General features: G+C 38.8%; 1 protein-coding gene across 3 annotated transcripts in view; it reads left to right on the top strand.

Moving 5' to 3' along the window:
- Positions 1-16341, top strand: part of LOC309621446 (uncharacterized protein) — a 583198-nt gene that overhangs the window by 19524 nt on the left and 547333 nt on the right. For all 3 annotated transcript variants that reach the window (XR_014240024.1, XR_014240025.1, XR_014240026.1), the window contains exon 2: positions 6855-7042. The gene's annotated coding sequence lies outside the window, so the exon portion shown is untranslated. The remainder of the gene's footprint in view (positions 1-6854; positions 7043-16341) is intronic.

Here is a 16341-nt window from a genome sequence, read left to right on the forward strand (position 1 = left end):
GATAACATATAACTGTTTTAAGGGACAATAGTTACAATGTGTTAAGGAATTATGGCACATGGATAAGTGAAATTAATGACAGCCACGTCACAAGGATGGGAGAAAAGAATTGGGAATACTATGTTATAAAGTTCCTGCACCCATCAAGTGGTGTAGTGTTATTTCAAGGTGGGATTAGATTATTTTAAAAATGCATATTGTAAACTCTAAGGAAACCATAAAAAATTTAAGAAGTATAGCTTACACTCTTAAGTGAGGAGATAAAATGGAAACATTAGGGGAAACTGGGTACAAGGAACAGTCTGTACTATTTTTGCAACTTTGCTGTTATTCTAAAATTATTCCCAAAGTAGTAGTTTAATATGTTCCTTAAGTGTACTTGCTTAATTATGAAACTGTCTCAAATAAATTAATGGTGCATCTCTTGCCCTCAGTTCCTAATTTTTGAAAAGTAAAAAATCCTGGAAAAATTAGCACATTTAAGTCAGTTTCTCCACCCCACTCCAGGTGATTCTCTCCGCATTGTCCCTCATTTGGCTATATAGATTATTTAGTTCTTTTTAGGATGCTAATACAGCTGTCACTGTAGCTATGTATGCCCCATTAATGTATGTAACAGAATATGCCCACATAGATTGCTGGATATATATGCCCTGATTCATGTTTTCAAAGACAAAACAAGTAAGAGGATTGATTTTATTCAGGCTTTTGCAATAAGAAGATCAGAATGTCTTGCAGGGTGGTTTTTACCTTAGACTTTTTTAGGGAAAGTAGAAAAGTTACAGGTGGGGCTGATTTACAGTTGGAATTATTTTGCAATTAGGTGAAGTCTCAGTCAGTTAGATGAACAGGAAGGTTCATCTCTGTGTCTGGCTAGTTTTAGAAGGACAAACAGTTCTGAGCTCAGCGAATCATTCATGGAACAAAGAAAGGGAAGTTGAGAGATCAGTGCCTGGTCTTATCAGCAGGTTAAGGCAAAAGGGGAAAAGTTGGTGTTTCCCTGGTCACCGATAAACAAGGGAGTGATCTCCAGGTCTTAGGGGAATCCTGAGAAGGCCTGGGTAGCAAATCTTATCTTAAGTGGGGTGGTTCTTTGTGGTACACAAAAGGTGGAGGATTTCAGAAAACAGAGGATAGGGTGATTTCTTAACTGTTGCCGTTTTCTGAGATCACAAATCACAGGTAAAATTCAAAACGGTTGGGCCTCAGTTTTGTTCATGACCAAGAAATGTCATTCATTGTTGAACAACACAGAGGCAATCATAAACCTTTGAGTGGGGCAAATCTGGGTCTAAGGAATAATCTCCTGAAGACTCTTGTTTGGCGTTGTTCCTGCAAAATCATTTGAACAATTGTTGAGAGGAAGTGGAAAAGATGAGCGTTTTAGAGTTCTGGAGATCAGGCATCTTAAAAGAGGGATTCTAAAATGAAGAAGAGAAATATTAACATAAAATATTATAGTAAGTAAAAAGTCTGTACCCTCTCTTTTCCATGTGAAAATTAGAGGCAAAATCATATAAACTTAAAATTATGTTTAGTAACTAATTTTCAGTATTTTATCTTATTTAAAAATGTATAGGTATCTAAAGAATACTATTATTTAACTCAGTTTAGCATAAGTCTAACGTTTTAAGTTACCTAAAGATCTTGGAAACTATCTTCATACCACAAAGCATAAGCACTGTTAAGATAAGATTGGTTTGAATAATGATTCAATTTGGTTAAACAAAAATTTACATTTTTCATAATCTGAAACATCTGGTAGATACAATGCTAGTTTATTCAATCAGAAAAATTTTATAAGTTTAGGAAGAGCATATCCAGGTAGAATAAAAATGTATGATGTTGAAAACATAGCTGTTTTTATTAAACCAATAATATTAAGCTAGTCTTTTTTGACAAAGATTTGCCTTAATTATGTAAACTTGAATTTTACAAACTTTTTAGTTAGTTTCCATAAGAATACATTTTTAAGCACATGAAAATATCAGAAGTTCAGTTTCCTTAATTTCTGGTAATTTTAGAACTATTCAATTTATGTGTGTTTGTTTATGTTTAAGCTAATCAAAACAGAATTCTCTTTAAGAAATTTCATAGTGCAATTTTGTAATACCATCCAAAGGTAGAAACTTACTACACATTCATAGACAAAAATACATACAGACAGACACAAATAGAGAGCTTCAGTTCTACGACTTTAGCCGTGCATTGGACAAAAGCATAGAAATACTAATACATCATCCCTGGGCCATATAAAAGAGTTAGCTTTCATCCTTGTCCCACCAATACTTGTAAAAGAGATCTTCAAGATTCCCTTTGTCCTGATGTGTAACCTTATGGATGCTGTGTACTAAATTTTCGGCAAGTAACCAAGAAGAGACCAAGTGGCCATCTGGGTGTCTCCAGAATCCATCTGAGTGGCAAAACATCCAGCTTGTTTCCAATGAGATTGTTCAGCCTCAGGTTTTAGCAGGCTGTTGTGCCGTAGGTTCCTTAAGTAGAGTTTCCCATCTGTAAAAAAGATTGAGCAAGGGGAAGTATGTAGGTGGCAGAGGACAAATTTTCTTGGGAAGTGGCTATGTTAACATTTTTGTCAGTCAGGTAGTTTCCTTGGCTTTGGGAGTTCTGGCTTCCAGTGTGAGCTTTGATTTTGAGAATAGCTAATTATTTGGTTTGCAATGTCTTCTAATAGGTCAGTGACTTGTGTTCCGTTTTTGATGGGTATTCCTGCAACTGTCATTGAACACTCTGTGTTTCCATTAAAGGGGGCTTAGGGATCTTGACAGAAGCAAAAGAAAGTCAGGTGGTCAGTGAGAGCAATTCAGGGGCAGAGGTGCCTAGGCAGAGTCAGGGGCCCAGAAGGTAAGGCCACTGGGAGAGCAAAGAATACTGTTTTCCAACTGGAAAGTTATTCTCTTCCCAGAAAGTTTACTGCAATTTTGGGGCTAATGCTGGGTAAATCATGCCAGGTAGTAAGAAGTTCTAGTGAGACAGAAAGAGGTTTAGATAAAGGCAGGTCACACACAGCATGAATGTATGTCGGTTCTAGAGTTCTGTGCGCCTCCTTGGGCTGCATGGCCTCCTTTAGAGAGACCTCCTGCAGGAATGCAGCTTTCTGTTCTCCTGCACAGATGGCCAACCTGCTACTGCATGCTGAACCCTTGCTCTGACTAATTAATTTTTCTTCTCCACTGACTTCTGCTTTTAGTAAGTGAGCCAATTCACCCCATTTCCTATTGTAAATTAGATAAACCAAACATTAGATACAAAGAGAGGGATAAAGAACCAGTTTCTTAGTTAAGCTTGACCTCTTTTATGTGTATCCAGTTGTTGTGTTTTTCTGCTTTAATGGGATGTGGTATTAATAGGAATAAAGGCAATGAGGCAAACAAGTCTGAGCGGTCTGAACATCACATAATAAACACTGAAGGAGGGCTGGTTTCCATAGTTGTATGTCAGCGTCACTAGGCACAGAACATTCTAGAGACACCTGAGTGGTTTGGGACCACTGGGTCAGGGATAGCAATTATTGTGTGAGAAATTCCAAATAAATAATTAGCATGTGTTCATGCAGAAGAAACCCTATTCACAGTAAACCAATTAAGGGTGCCTGAGGATAGGAGCACAATAGAGAATCACTGTACTTACAGATAAATAGAAAAAGGAGACTACAGAATACGCCTCTATATTGGTTTAGTTTGTAAATTTAAAAAAGTAATGTGAGGTTTTATATGAATGAAGAAAATGCGATATATTCAAATACATATATATATTTCACATATATCTATAAAGACATATAATGAAATATTATTTATCCATAACAAAGAAGGAAATCCTGCCATTGGCATGAACCTGGAGGAGATTATGCTAAGTGAAATGAGCCAGACACAAATAGGTAAATGCTGTGTGATTTCACTTACATATGGAATCTGAAAAAGTTGAACTCATAAAGCCAGAGAGTAGAACGGTGGTTTCCAGAGGCTCGGACGTGGACAGAATGGGGAGATGCTGGTCAAAGGGTACAAACTTCCAGTTATAAGATGAACGAGTTCTGGGGATCTAATGTACAGCCTGGTGACTATAGTTAGTTAATACTATACTGTACACTTGAAATTCACTAGGAAAAGCTAACTATGTGAGGTAATGGATGTGTTCATTAACTTGATTGTGGTAATCATTTCACAATACATATGTATATTAAATCATCACATATGGCACTTAAAAAAATCACGTGTACAACCTAAGTATATACAATTTTTATTTGTCATTCATACCTCAATAAACTGGAAAAAATACTGAAAAAAAAAAGTGGAAAGATAAGCCACAGACTGTGAGAAAATATCTGCCATTTATATCTGATAAAGAACTTGTAGCCAGGATATATAAAGAACTCTTAAAAACGCCATAAGAAGAAGACAAAATAATTCAATTTAAAAATGGGCAAAAGATTTGAATAGACATTTCCCCTAAAGAAGGTATACAAATGGTGAACGCCACATGAAAAGATGTTCAATATCATTAGCTATTAGGGAAATGCAAATTAAAACCCCAGTCACATCCACAAGAATGGCTAACAGAGAAGAGAAAGAAGATAAATATTGGTGAGGGTGTGGAGAGGAACATTGCTGGCAGGAGTGTGAAATGGTACAGCCACTTTGGAAACCAGCTTAGCACTTCCTTAAATTGTGAAACAGAAATTTACCACATGTCCTAGCAAAATTCTACTAGTAGGTAACTACTCAAGAGAAATGAAAACATTATGTCTACAGAAAGACTCACACATGACTGTTCCTGGCAGAATTATTCATAATAACCAGAAAGTGAAACAACCCAAATATCCATCAATAGGTGGGTAAATAAAATGTATAAGTGGTTAATTAAACCTGTGATAATAATAGCAAAAAGGCCCAAGGGGAGAAAACAGTACACTGCTGTAAGGTTCTTATACTACCTGTGAAGTGGTATAATAAAAGCTGAAGATAGGCTGTGATAAGTAAAAATGTATATTTGAAACCCTGAAGCTACAGCTAGAACAACACAACAAATCACAACCAGTAAATTCTATGTTCCAGGTGATGCTACCCACTGAGTTATAACAAACCTGCCAGTATCTAAGAAAAGGTAAACTGAAAGATAGGAGATTTTTATACCTGCTTTCACTTGGCTTTTTAGTTATCTGAATTTCATTGACATAATATATGTCTTGTGTGAAGAAGATGGCAGAGAATAGTATTGAGAGTTGTTGTCTGCTCTCTGTTTTTATGTTTTCAAGGAACAATTTAACCTTTACCCTCTCCAATCTTAGGCAAAATTGCAACACTTTGCTCTCTATCTCCACACAATTAGCCTTTCATGTACATTAACCAAACAAGATTATTTACTATAACACAATTTGATAACCGTAATTCAATGTGTTTTAAAATGAGGTATGCTCTGCAGAAAGAAGAGTCAATAATGCTTACCTTGTGAGAAACTAAGAAGTATGAATAATGATTGTAGGACTCATATGGCTTTGTTATTACAAGGTTTATAAAGGTAAAGCTCCCCAAAGAGTTTACATGCTTTAAAACCCTGAACTGTAGTCAGTCTGAACTTGTTTAGATTGCACATCTTTATTCAGAGTATTAAAAGTAAAATGTACATAGATACCTTTGAAATATACTCACGGTGAAAACTCAAAATTCAAAACTATGTTGCAGTTTTTACTTCACTCCTCCCCATATTCTCTGGGGTTTTTTTGTTCTCCTAAAATCTGGGCACTGTCAATCCCTGAATGAATAAAATAATTTTTTCAAGTCAGGTGCCCTTTGGGAAATCACATCTAAATTAATCGAGCAAAATGTTGTCGAAAAACGTTCCATAAGGAAAACTTTTGAGATGCACAGAAAACCTCTGTTTAAACCATGTAAAAACTAACCAGAATAGCCAAGAAGTTTGGGAGTTGGAAATAAAACAAAAAGACATAGACCACAACACGTGCACAAATATACATTTCAATATTTTCTTGTTTTCTATTTATAATCAGAGTAAAGAATTGTCACTAAATGGTTATGAAGGAATTTTAAAATAAATCTGATGTTATAACTATTGAGATAAATTAGTAAATCAAACGGAACCAAAACCAAATGTGTTCATGGGGGCAGGGGGCAGGCTCATTCAGGGAAGGGTTTTGGAGAATTAAAAATATAAACCAAATGGAATATTCTTTATTGAAAAATACTGTGAGGTTTTAATTTGTTTATAAACAAAGTCCTTTAAAATAATCTCTTGAGCCAAATCATTCTTATTTCCCTTCAATATCATTAGGAAAACCAGTGAGCTATTCTTATACATGGCAATTGATAGATCAGCATATTGGTTAGAAACCCAGATGTATTTATCATATTTCATTGTTATGCAGACATCAAAGACTGTAAGCATCTTGTTATAGCAAATTTGATATATTTTATTTCTAAGTGGCAGCTAAGGAGGTATATTTTCCAACTCACCCTTCAAAAGAACCTACTGTGAGGAGTGTGAGAAAGTGACAGCCTCCAGCTGCTGTGCCTCTGGACCTTTGGGACCCCTGACAGCCTTTACACCGAGGCTGTGCTCTCCCCAGGCTGCTCCCAGCCAATGTTTGGATAATGGAACAGGGCCGTCCCTGCCCTATGTGGGATTACCATAGCTGGCAGCCTTTGCTCCGGGACTCCCTATACGTGTAGCCAAGACTTTCTCAGAGCTGCATTGAAGTCTGAGGCTCTTCTTCCACAAGCCTCCCTTTCCCTGTCTCCTTTCACAGGTGTCTGATCTGCAAGGCAGTTTGAATGCTTTTCCCTCCTACTCCTGCTCCATCACTTCTTTATCCTCCACAGGTGTTTCCCTGGCAGATCGCTTACATGTCTGATTTCATCTTGGCATCTGCTTGCAAGAGAACCCTAAGTGATCCAACAAGAAAAATAAGAAAAATTTCCTCTGGGCTCCTCTAGACTCCACTGATCAATAGCAAGTGAATCCTTTTCTAGGAATTAATGGCGACACTCAACTCAGCTTAACATTCAAGGTAGGAAAGCAAGGATTATTTTTCACTCCAGAAAATGAATGACCCATTGGGACTGCAGATAATAAAACTTGGGGAATAATAAGAGGCATCTCCAAAGGACTGGAAATGCTTCATCTAGATTTAACACAGACAGGGCATTGTCCTATAAAACCACACAGATCTTAAATTCAATAGATCAAAATTTGTTTAAATTGTGTAAATCTAGAAAGATCTTAATTGTTCTTTTAAGTTTAAAATATTTGCATAATTCAGGACAGGTTAATTTTTTTCAAGGATTTTTAAAAATTTGTTTTCACATGTGATTTTCTTTTTTTTTATATATAATGCAAAGTAATTCAGATCCTAATTAAGAGAATAAATAGGCACCATGTATGGCTCCCTACACACCCCCTTTTCATACCCAAAGCTCTGTTTTCTCTTCAACACCATCTGCTTAAATCTCCCAGTCTAGCTGAGATCCTTCTGGCCTGTCCTCTAACGCATCAGCTAAAAATACTTAGTTTCAGCACTTAAAAGGAAAGACTGTTCTGCCTCTTCTTAGTGCTGGAACCCACTTGTTCTGCCCTGCAGCCCCCTGCCCCTACCTCACTACCTGGCTCACCCCATCTCGTCACTTGTTTCTAACACTGATGACCCTCCGTGGGGAGACCTCGCCCCTGATCCTTCTTCCGAAGTAACCCCTTTCCATCTGTTTCTCCTTGACTTGTTTATTTTTCTTGGCATTTATTACTAACTAAAATTATTTTTCTTTGTGTGCTGCCTTAGTAATTAAGGAAATGTAAATTAAAACACAGTGAGATACCGTTTCCCAAACAGCACCAAATTGGGCACATTTTTAAAAAGGTGACATTGTCTTTAAACTGCGTGTGGGGATGTAAATTGTTACAACCACCTTGGGAAACAGTTTCTCATAATTTAGTAGGTGTGAATGTGTAAACATTTTGACACAGCAATTGCACTGTATATAACCTAGAGAAATTCCAGCTCCTTCATATAGAAAACTCATTTAAGAATATTCATAGCTGTTTTTATTGTGATGTCAAAAATGGGGGAAAAACAATCCAATCAGTTGGAATGGATGCGTTTGCTTAATATAATTTTATAAGGGATACAATAAAGCAATGACTATAGACTACAGTAAAATTTTCATAATAATGAATACTGTAACACTGAGCAAAACAGCAAGTTGCAGAATACATACAGTACGATTCCATTTTTTTAAAGTTCAAAATATGCAAGCCAAAGCAGTATCTTATTTAGCAGTATATTCATATTGACGAAACTGTAAAGAAAAACAGTGGAAATAACAAACAGGTTAGGATTAAAGAAGGACCAACAGAGACCTTCAAAGATATGGGTAAGTTTTCTTTTTAGGAAGAGTGGTTACACATGAGCGTTCATTTATTTTTATTCTTTACGTCTTCTGCATAAATTTCACACGTTATTTTGCAAATTTTAAAAGACAAATCAAAGCAATAATGCCAACAAACAATTGGGGAAAAGTAATATAACAATAACAACAAGAAAAAGTGAGCCCTATCTGCTGGAAAGTATTACAGAAGATACAGAAAAACACATTCAAATGGCTTCTTTGTACACCAGAGCCAAAGCTTTGTTTCACAACATCTTAATGATTTCAGTGAGGTTCCTAGCTTTTGAAACAGTGATTCTCTGTTCCCTCCCCGCTACCTTGTTTATGACAAGGTGAATTCAAATAAGATACTTCTGACACCTTTTAAACCTAAAACGCAATATAGAACTCTATTTCTTCTTTGACACATGCCACTTACATCTTTTTTTGGAGTTGGACTGTAGTTGTTTCATAGATGTGGGTCTTATGCCATGATCTGACAACACCCGGTCCCTGGTGTGCCACTGCAAAGCCTCTTAGGATCAGGAGACCCTCACAAATGGAAAAACTGAATTCACGATGGGACGTCAGATCAAATGTGTATGACATCAGTCTAGTGGCTTTCTGAGTTAACCAACCCTGGGGTATATATGCGATAGCCATAAAAGGTACTTTTAAGGAGATTAAAATGTACACTACTGAAAAAGATCAAAATTAAAATACATAACTGTCTTCATAGAAATTTAAATACCATTTTTACACATAGATTGTTTTGTTTGTGTAGTTGTAACAAAATAATCCTGAATATGCATAACATGTTCTGTTTTGTAAGACAACTGTGAAGATTGTAGATATTTATATTGAGTAGTGAGAATGATAGCATTTTACAACTGGCTTTGACATCCCTCATCTCACACACTGGATAAAAAAACTGATGATCAGAGAGATTAAGTAATTTCTTTTCAGTCAGGCACTGAGCTGAGACCAGAACCCAGGTCCTCCTGACTCGGGGGTGGTTCCTCCTTTTCACCATCCAGCCCTGTCTGAAAAGGTTTACGGTCCATGGCAATGTCACATAGTGTATCTCATACCATCTTGTTCTCTGTGATTAACACTGTTATTTATGAAGCTTACCCAGTGGTCTAGGATGCAACTTCCCATAATCTATGAGTGCTTCCACATCATTTATCCACATCCACAAGACGGTAAGCTAAGGACTTTCCCCAAACTCTAGACCGTAGTAGTAGATACCCCAGGCAGTAAAACATGTCCTGGAATAAAGAAATTCTTATGATTCATACCGGACTGCTGTAGCCCTTTTGGATTCCCTACAGCTTTAAATTTCATATTCTTAATGCAAGACTCTGCAAAGCAGTTTAGAAAACAATGTAAAGATTTTAGTAAATTAAGACAGTGGTTTTGTTTTCTCCCATTTCCTACTTATTGAATGTTCTTGCTGCAAATAAATCAGATCTCTTTATTTTCCTATGAAATATCAGTGCTATGCAAGAATGTTGGAATCAGATGGTTCCACTGTGTCTGACATCTTGTTGTTGGTGTCCATTGAGTGTCTTTGTCCTTTCTCATATATGTTGTGATCATCTTGGTTCTTACTACGAGTGATTCTCAATAAAAACCTGGGTGTTTTGAGTATTACATTATGAGATTCTGGATATCATATAAATTTTCTGTTTGACTTGCCTATTCTGACACCACTCTAGCAGGGGATGACAAGCCATCTCATTACTGCCTGGTGGAAATGGGGGTCCAGGTCATGGTCTCCAGGTTTTGGATTTGTCTCTGTTCTCACCCAGGGAGCGAGGGGTTCCTTGTTACTGCTCAGTGGGGTTGGGATTTCTGGCTCCCACTGGACCTTCACTGATACCTCCTGCTGGGAGGGGCATGGGTGCCTTGTTCCTGCTCCTCCTTTTGCCTAACCTGACATCACGGAAGAGCCTCATTACCTTTGGATGGTGGTGAGAGTCCTGACTCTGAAACCACCTCTGCAGGGAGGGGTTAGTGTGCCTTGTTCTTGCTGGGTGGAAGTGGAAGTCCAGGGTCTCTGTGGTCTTCAGGGACACTGCTGAGATGGTCACTCATTACCACCGGCATTACCACCTGCTGAGGATGAATATCCTGGCTCCTTATGTTGCAGAATTAAGTCATATGGACCTTGTTCAGGCCCAGCTCAGCGGGGCAGGGTTCTTTTTTTCGAGTAGGAGAATAACGAGAGATCCACACAGCACAAGCCTTATTCTATGGGCAAAAAAAAAAAAAAAATGGAGAAGAAGGAATTAAGTTCATAGATCAACTTCTCACCCACCTGGTGAAAGTGATTTAACTGTAAAGAGTAAAGACAAAGGGAAGAGGAGTGAGGCAGAGGATGGGGAGACACATGCCTTAGTTAACCAGGGAAGGGGCAGGGCTTTTTTGAGGGAGTGGGGTACCACCCCCTTTATATCCATTTTTGGTCCTTAATGTCTGGTCCTGGCCACCAGTAGGTGTGTCATTTAATATGCTAATGTAGTAAAATCAACATATAATGAGACTCAGGGTCCGTTGGAGGTCAGATTCGTTGCCATCTTCGTCTCAAGCGGCTCCATCTGTTTCTTTTTTTTCTTTTTTTGTGTGTGTAGCTTCCTTTCTTATCTCTGGACCCTTTAGCTTAAGGATTTATGTTCACTCCTGCTAAAGGTTGGGGTGGGGAGGGTTGGAGGGTTGTGAGCGAGGACACTCCTACTAAAGTTGGGGGTAGATGGGTTTTGAGCAAAGATCTGGAGCGACTCTGGCAATACCTTTTCAGGGCTTCTCTGACACCCAGGGCCTGGGGGAGTTAGCACTGGGGTGCCTCATTGCAGACTGGCAGGGGTGGAAGTCTAGACTCCCAGATTGGACTTTGCTGGTAGGGTTGGGGAGGGGGCTGTAGTTTTTCTGTGGTGTTTGGCGGGAGTAGAACAGTTATTGCCTAAAAGTTTTCTGTATCTTTAGGCCTCACTTATTCTGGTCCTTTAGCTAGAGAGAACAGGCTTTTATTGGGATTTTATTTTACTGTGTACACTATTTTGCCTTTTCCAATTGGCATTTATGGGTGCTGACTTCTCCAGACCCAAGTCTGGAATATTAGATGCAAAAAGGGAAAACCCAGGCCACTCACTGTCACCTATAAAATTCTAGCACTTTACCAATTCCAAGAGAATATGATCCGACTCTTACCTGCATTTCACAGTGATTTTTCAATACAGAAATATTTTTCTCAGTAGGATCAGATTTATTCTGCATACCCACCACCTCTTATTCACCACGTAACACCTATTTGGGGGACAATTTCTATTTATCAGGTACTAAAAACCATCTTATATATTCCAAATGTTGCTATCTCAATCAGCAATATATCATTTGTTAATAGCCCAATGGCCAACAGCAAATGTATATAAATCATGGCTTGCAACCATTTGTAATTCACTAGAAGTGCAGAAAGAATCTGGGGAAAAAAAGTATTCAACTAGGTAGAGGTCATGGTAGATACTTTAAAGACTAGAAAATAAATCACTAGTTCTTAAGCATGTGTCGGAATTACATAAATTTAAAGAAGGACTGACAATTTGGAGAATAGTAACGTGAGCAGACACGTGTAGGAGGCCGAGAGCATAGCATGAGCAAGGGGACAGGGACCTCCCTGTCTCTGGTGGGAAAGACATGTGCAGGGGCCACTAGGCACACAGGATAAACAGAGGTAGGCAAGAGCATGGCAGGTTTTAGGAGACAGACATCAGCATTTTAAGGGGATTTCAAAGGTGACGGAAACTGTTAACTATTGGAAATGAGGAAAAGGGAAGAGATCAGTTATTGGGAATCAGTGAATCTAGATACTCTAAAGGTAGTAGATGATGAGATTGAGGTCAGCAGCAAGGTTAGTTTGAGGCAGAAGATTCTTGAAGGAGGAGGTAGATGGAGTCTGGAAATAAAAGCTGAGGAAGAGGCAGGAAGCAGCCCACTGAACGGCCTTTCCAGAGGCTCTTCTCTGAAATATTACCCAAAGCCTCCTTCCTCAGTCCAGTGGCGCTTCCCCAGGCCTGGCCCTCACCGACCTTCTCATGACATCCTCCTCCCGGTGAATTAAAGGTAAACATAATCATCAGACTTAGGGCAGTAGAATAAAGGGAATGAGTATGAAGAAAGGGGCAGACGTCTCTATCCTAGAAATCCACGAGAAAGGGACCATCTCTGACCATAACACAGGGAGGACTGAAATTTGGGGAGAAGGGAGAGGTGGATTAAAGATGTCTTAAATTGAAGGAGAGAGCAAAATTCCCAGGTCAGGGCATATGGCACATCCACTTTAGAGGCCCTGGAAACCCCTTCATGACTGAATTGAAAGATACTAAATTGGGCAGGTAGATAGGAAGACGCCAGGCTGATCCTGGGGATCACCAAATCCCCTTCCCACCTAGGCCCTCCTCTTTTGATTATTCATTTTTCCAGTTCACAGTTTTATTTGCTAGAAAAAGTTACTCTTGCTGCACAGATTTAAAAAAAAAAAAAAAAAATGTTTCCAGAAATGCAAAGAATTTTTCAGAGGGACTCACAGCCTCACTGGGGAAGAAGGGAAATTTTGTCTCAATACTTCTTTTTTCCGGGCTTCCCTGGTGGCGCAGTGGTTGAGAATCTGCCTGCTAATGCAGGGGACACGGGTTCGAGCCCTGGTCTGGGAAGATCCCACATGCCACGGAGCAGCTGGGCCCGTGAGCCACAACTACTGAGCCTGCGCGTCTGGAGCCTGTGCCCCGCGACGGGAGGGGCCGCGATAGTGAAAGGCCCGCGCACCGCGATGCAGAGCGGTCCCTGCACCGCGATGAAGAGTGGCCACCACTTGCCTCAACTAGAGAAAGCCCTCGCATGAACCGAAGACCCAACACAGCCAAAAATAAAATAAAATAAATAAATAAAGTAGCTATAAAAAAAAAAAGTGCTTTTAAAAAAAAAAAAAAAAAAAACTTCTTTTCCTTCCAGAAACTCCTCACACAGTCTTCTCTGAGTCCTGAACCATCAGACCTACTCCTCCCCCGCATCCCCACACAAAGCACTGCCCTCCATATCCTTGAACTCAAGGTGGGGAATGTACCAACCCCCATCCTTATTCCCTCCAGTCTCAGATCCTCCAAAACCTGGGGACCAGGAAAGGTCCCAGGCAGTAACACTTCTCTTGACAGAGGCAAAGAAATATTAATAAAAACAAAAAGAAAGAAAGAAAAAGAAAGAAAGAAAGAAAGATTTATTGCTTTTTCTCTTAGATGCATGATCTCATTGCTTAACTATACCTAATGAGGCCTAATTCTTCCTTCTAAATCTGGCCTCTCAGTCAGCAACAGATTTCACCAGTCCCACTGTGTATACTGATGATGCGCTGATAACCAAATGTCATTCTTGAAAAAACGTGGAACTTTTGACTATTTTCTAGTGCAGGAGTTTTGCAACCAGATTTCTAAAATACATAGTGAAACTGGTTTCGACACTAAACTCGAATAATTGATCTTAGGTTATGAATACAAATTACGAATAACCATAATATTATGAATAACCACAAATTATGAATAATCATAAGTCCAGTTTGGTTTACTAACATCTAATCCTCAGCAGAATGGAAAATGAAAAATATAGAATTCTATATTACATTTGCTATCAAATTTTAGCCAGTCTTGGAGACTCTCTTGGTTCTAGGACAAGGCCACATTTTGAAAGCAAATTCTTTAGTGTAGTGTTTCTCAAACTTCAGAGGACGTAAGGATCACTGGGAGGACCCCCCCCAGACCCAGAGATTCTGATCCAGTATTTTGGGACTAGGGGCAGGGAATTTGCTTTTCTAATACAAGATGTTGTTGATGCTGCAGTCATCAGCACATTTTGAGTCGCACTGCCTTGAAAGATACCCTGTTTATTTCCATTTTCATCATTGCTGTGTTCTCCATACCTAGTAGCTTAGAACCATTCATTATAATATAACTGAAGAGAGATAAGTTATAAGAAATTTTGCTCCCTTTAATTGCTTGATTTTGAATTGTGTCCTTTGCTAAATAAGTAAGCTACCACTGAACCAAGAATATAAAATAAACCCCTAAATTCTAGTAGTTAGAACATCAAGTATTAAGAATGTGCAGTTTGAATGAGCAAGACATCCTTGGTCCCTCAGTGCAGCCCTCAAGTAAAACAGTGCCAGGAACTGTTTAGATTATGATGTCAGCATGGTGGTCAGAGCTCATTGCCCACAGAGTTTAGTGCGGTGACATTGGCTGCTGATAGCGTTTTCTCATTAGCCCTTACCTGTAACATGCTTGGAGAATAGAGGGATACTTAAAATGAACTCACCCTCTCTTGGTTTGACCAGTCTCCATTTAATTGGAATAATTAGTTTTTCCAAAAGTCATACTGATTTAAAGGATATTTTTACTTTTCTGTAGATTTGAAAATTCTCATTGCTGAGGATCCCTTGAAGATATGGCCACTCCCCAGGGCCAGAGAATGACACTCCCCAGCCCCAGGGCCTACCTGACCGTTGGCAAGAGGCCCAGTGTCTACCATGTGGGCCTGTCCATAGAGCAGCTTATAGCATGAAACTGGCTTCTTCCAGAGCAAGTGAGTAAGAGAGGGAGAGCAGGTCATTTTGTCACTTATCTTGGAAGCAGTACCTCTATTCATGCTTCTGCTATATACTATTTGTTTGAAAGAAGTCAATAAGTCTAGCCCATATTTAAGGGAAGGGGGAATCACACAACAGTGGGGATACAAGCAGATAGGGGTCTTTGGGGGTCACCTTAGAGGCTGCCTCCCATAAGAACACTTTTTTGAAATGCTCTCTAAATATACAAAATGAGCCAGTCTCCACAATTTATTCATCATAAAATTTCTCTGGTCAGTTTTAACATCAAACCAGCATACACTGCGATTAGCCTTAATTGTTGGCATGTCACAATACATAGTCCATTTTTCTAATTTGATAATACAGTTGAAATTTTTGATCACTCCAAATTTAATCATTTGTTTTGATTTTCATATAAAAATTTTTTGTATAGAAAATTTTTTAAAAGTTTAGAGGACAGTGTTGAGCTTAAATGTATACTTTTATAGGTCTTAAACTCAAAGAAAATTATTTTCCATTTTGGGATGATTAAATGGTCCTCAGAAACTTACTTGTACTATGTGTTTGCTTACAGAACCTTTCAAGTTTGAGTACATAGTTGAACTTCCAAATAGTAATTTGGTAGAAGTAAAATGGTTAATGTTGACAAATTCACATAGAATATCGTCTCATGAGTATCCAGCATGGATCTCACACTTCATACACCCAGAAGGCCCACTTGAGACCAGGATGCCATGATGAGGTTCCTCCCTCCCCAGTAAGGACCACAGCTCAGCCAGCTGCAGACAGGGCTGATCAACAAGTTCATGCTCTAAAAGCAGAGTTGCATTATCTCATTCAAACTCCCTAGTAAAAAATTATATTCTAGGTACGTTTCTTACCTTCATCCCAAAGGTACACAGAAGAAACTAGAGGAGAGTTTTCTGGATAGACACATCTGGTCCTTTTGTGTGAACTTCAGTCACTCAAAATGGGTATGCTGCCTGTAGAAACGTTTCAGCTTGCAAAAAACCTGGCCCAGTATCAGACTTCACTTGAATTCTACACTGGTAGCAGTGAGTGGAGAGGAAGGTCGTGCAGGGACAATATCCTGCAGAGGAACACAGTCTTGCATGTAAGTGTCTCCTTGGTCTTGCCAAACCTCAGTTTCCTCTTCAGTAAAAATAAAGTAAAAGAGTGACCTTGGGTTAGGCAAAGTCTTAGATACAACATCAAAAGCACAAGTGATTAAATAAAGATAAGTTGGTCTTCATCAAAATTCAAACATTTTGAACTTCAAAAGACATCATTAATACATGAAAAAACAGGCCACAG

The sequence above is a fragment of the Balaenoptera borealis genome (assembly GCF_965194805.1).
Source record: "Balaenoptera borealis genome assembly, contig: HAP1_SCAFFOLD_463, whole genome shotgun sequence".
Lineage (NCBI taxonomy): Eukaryota > Metazoa > Chordata > Mammalia > Artiodactyla > Balaenopteridae > Balaenoptera > Balaenoptera borealis.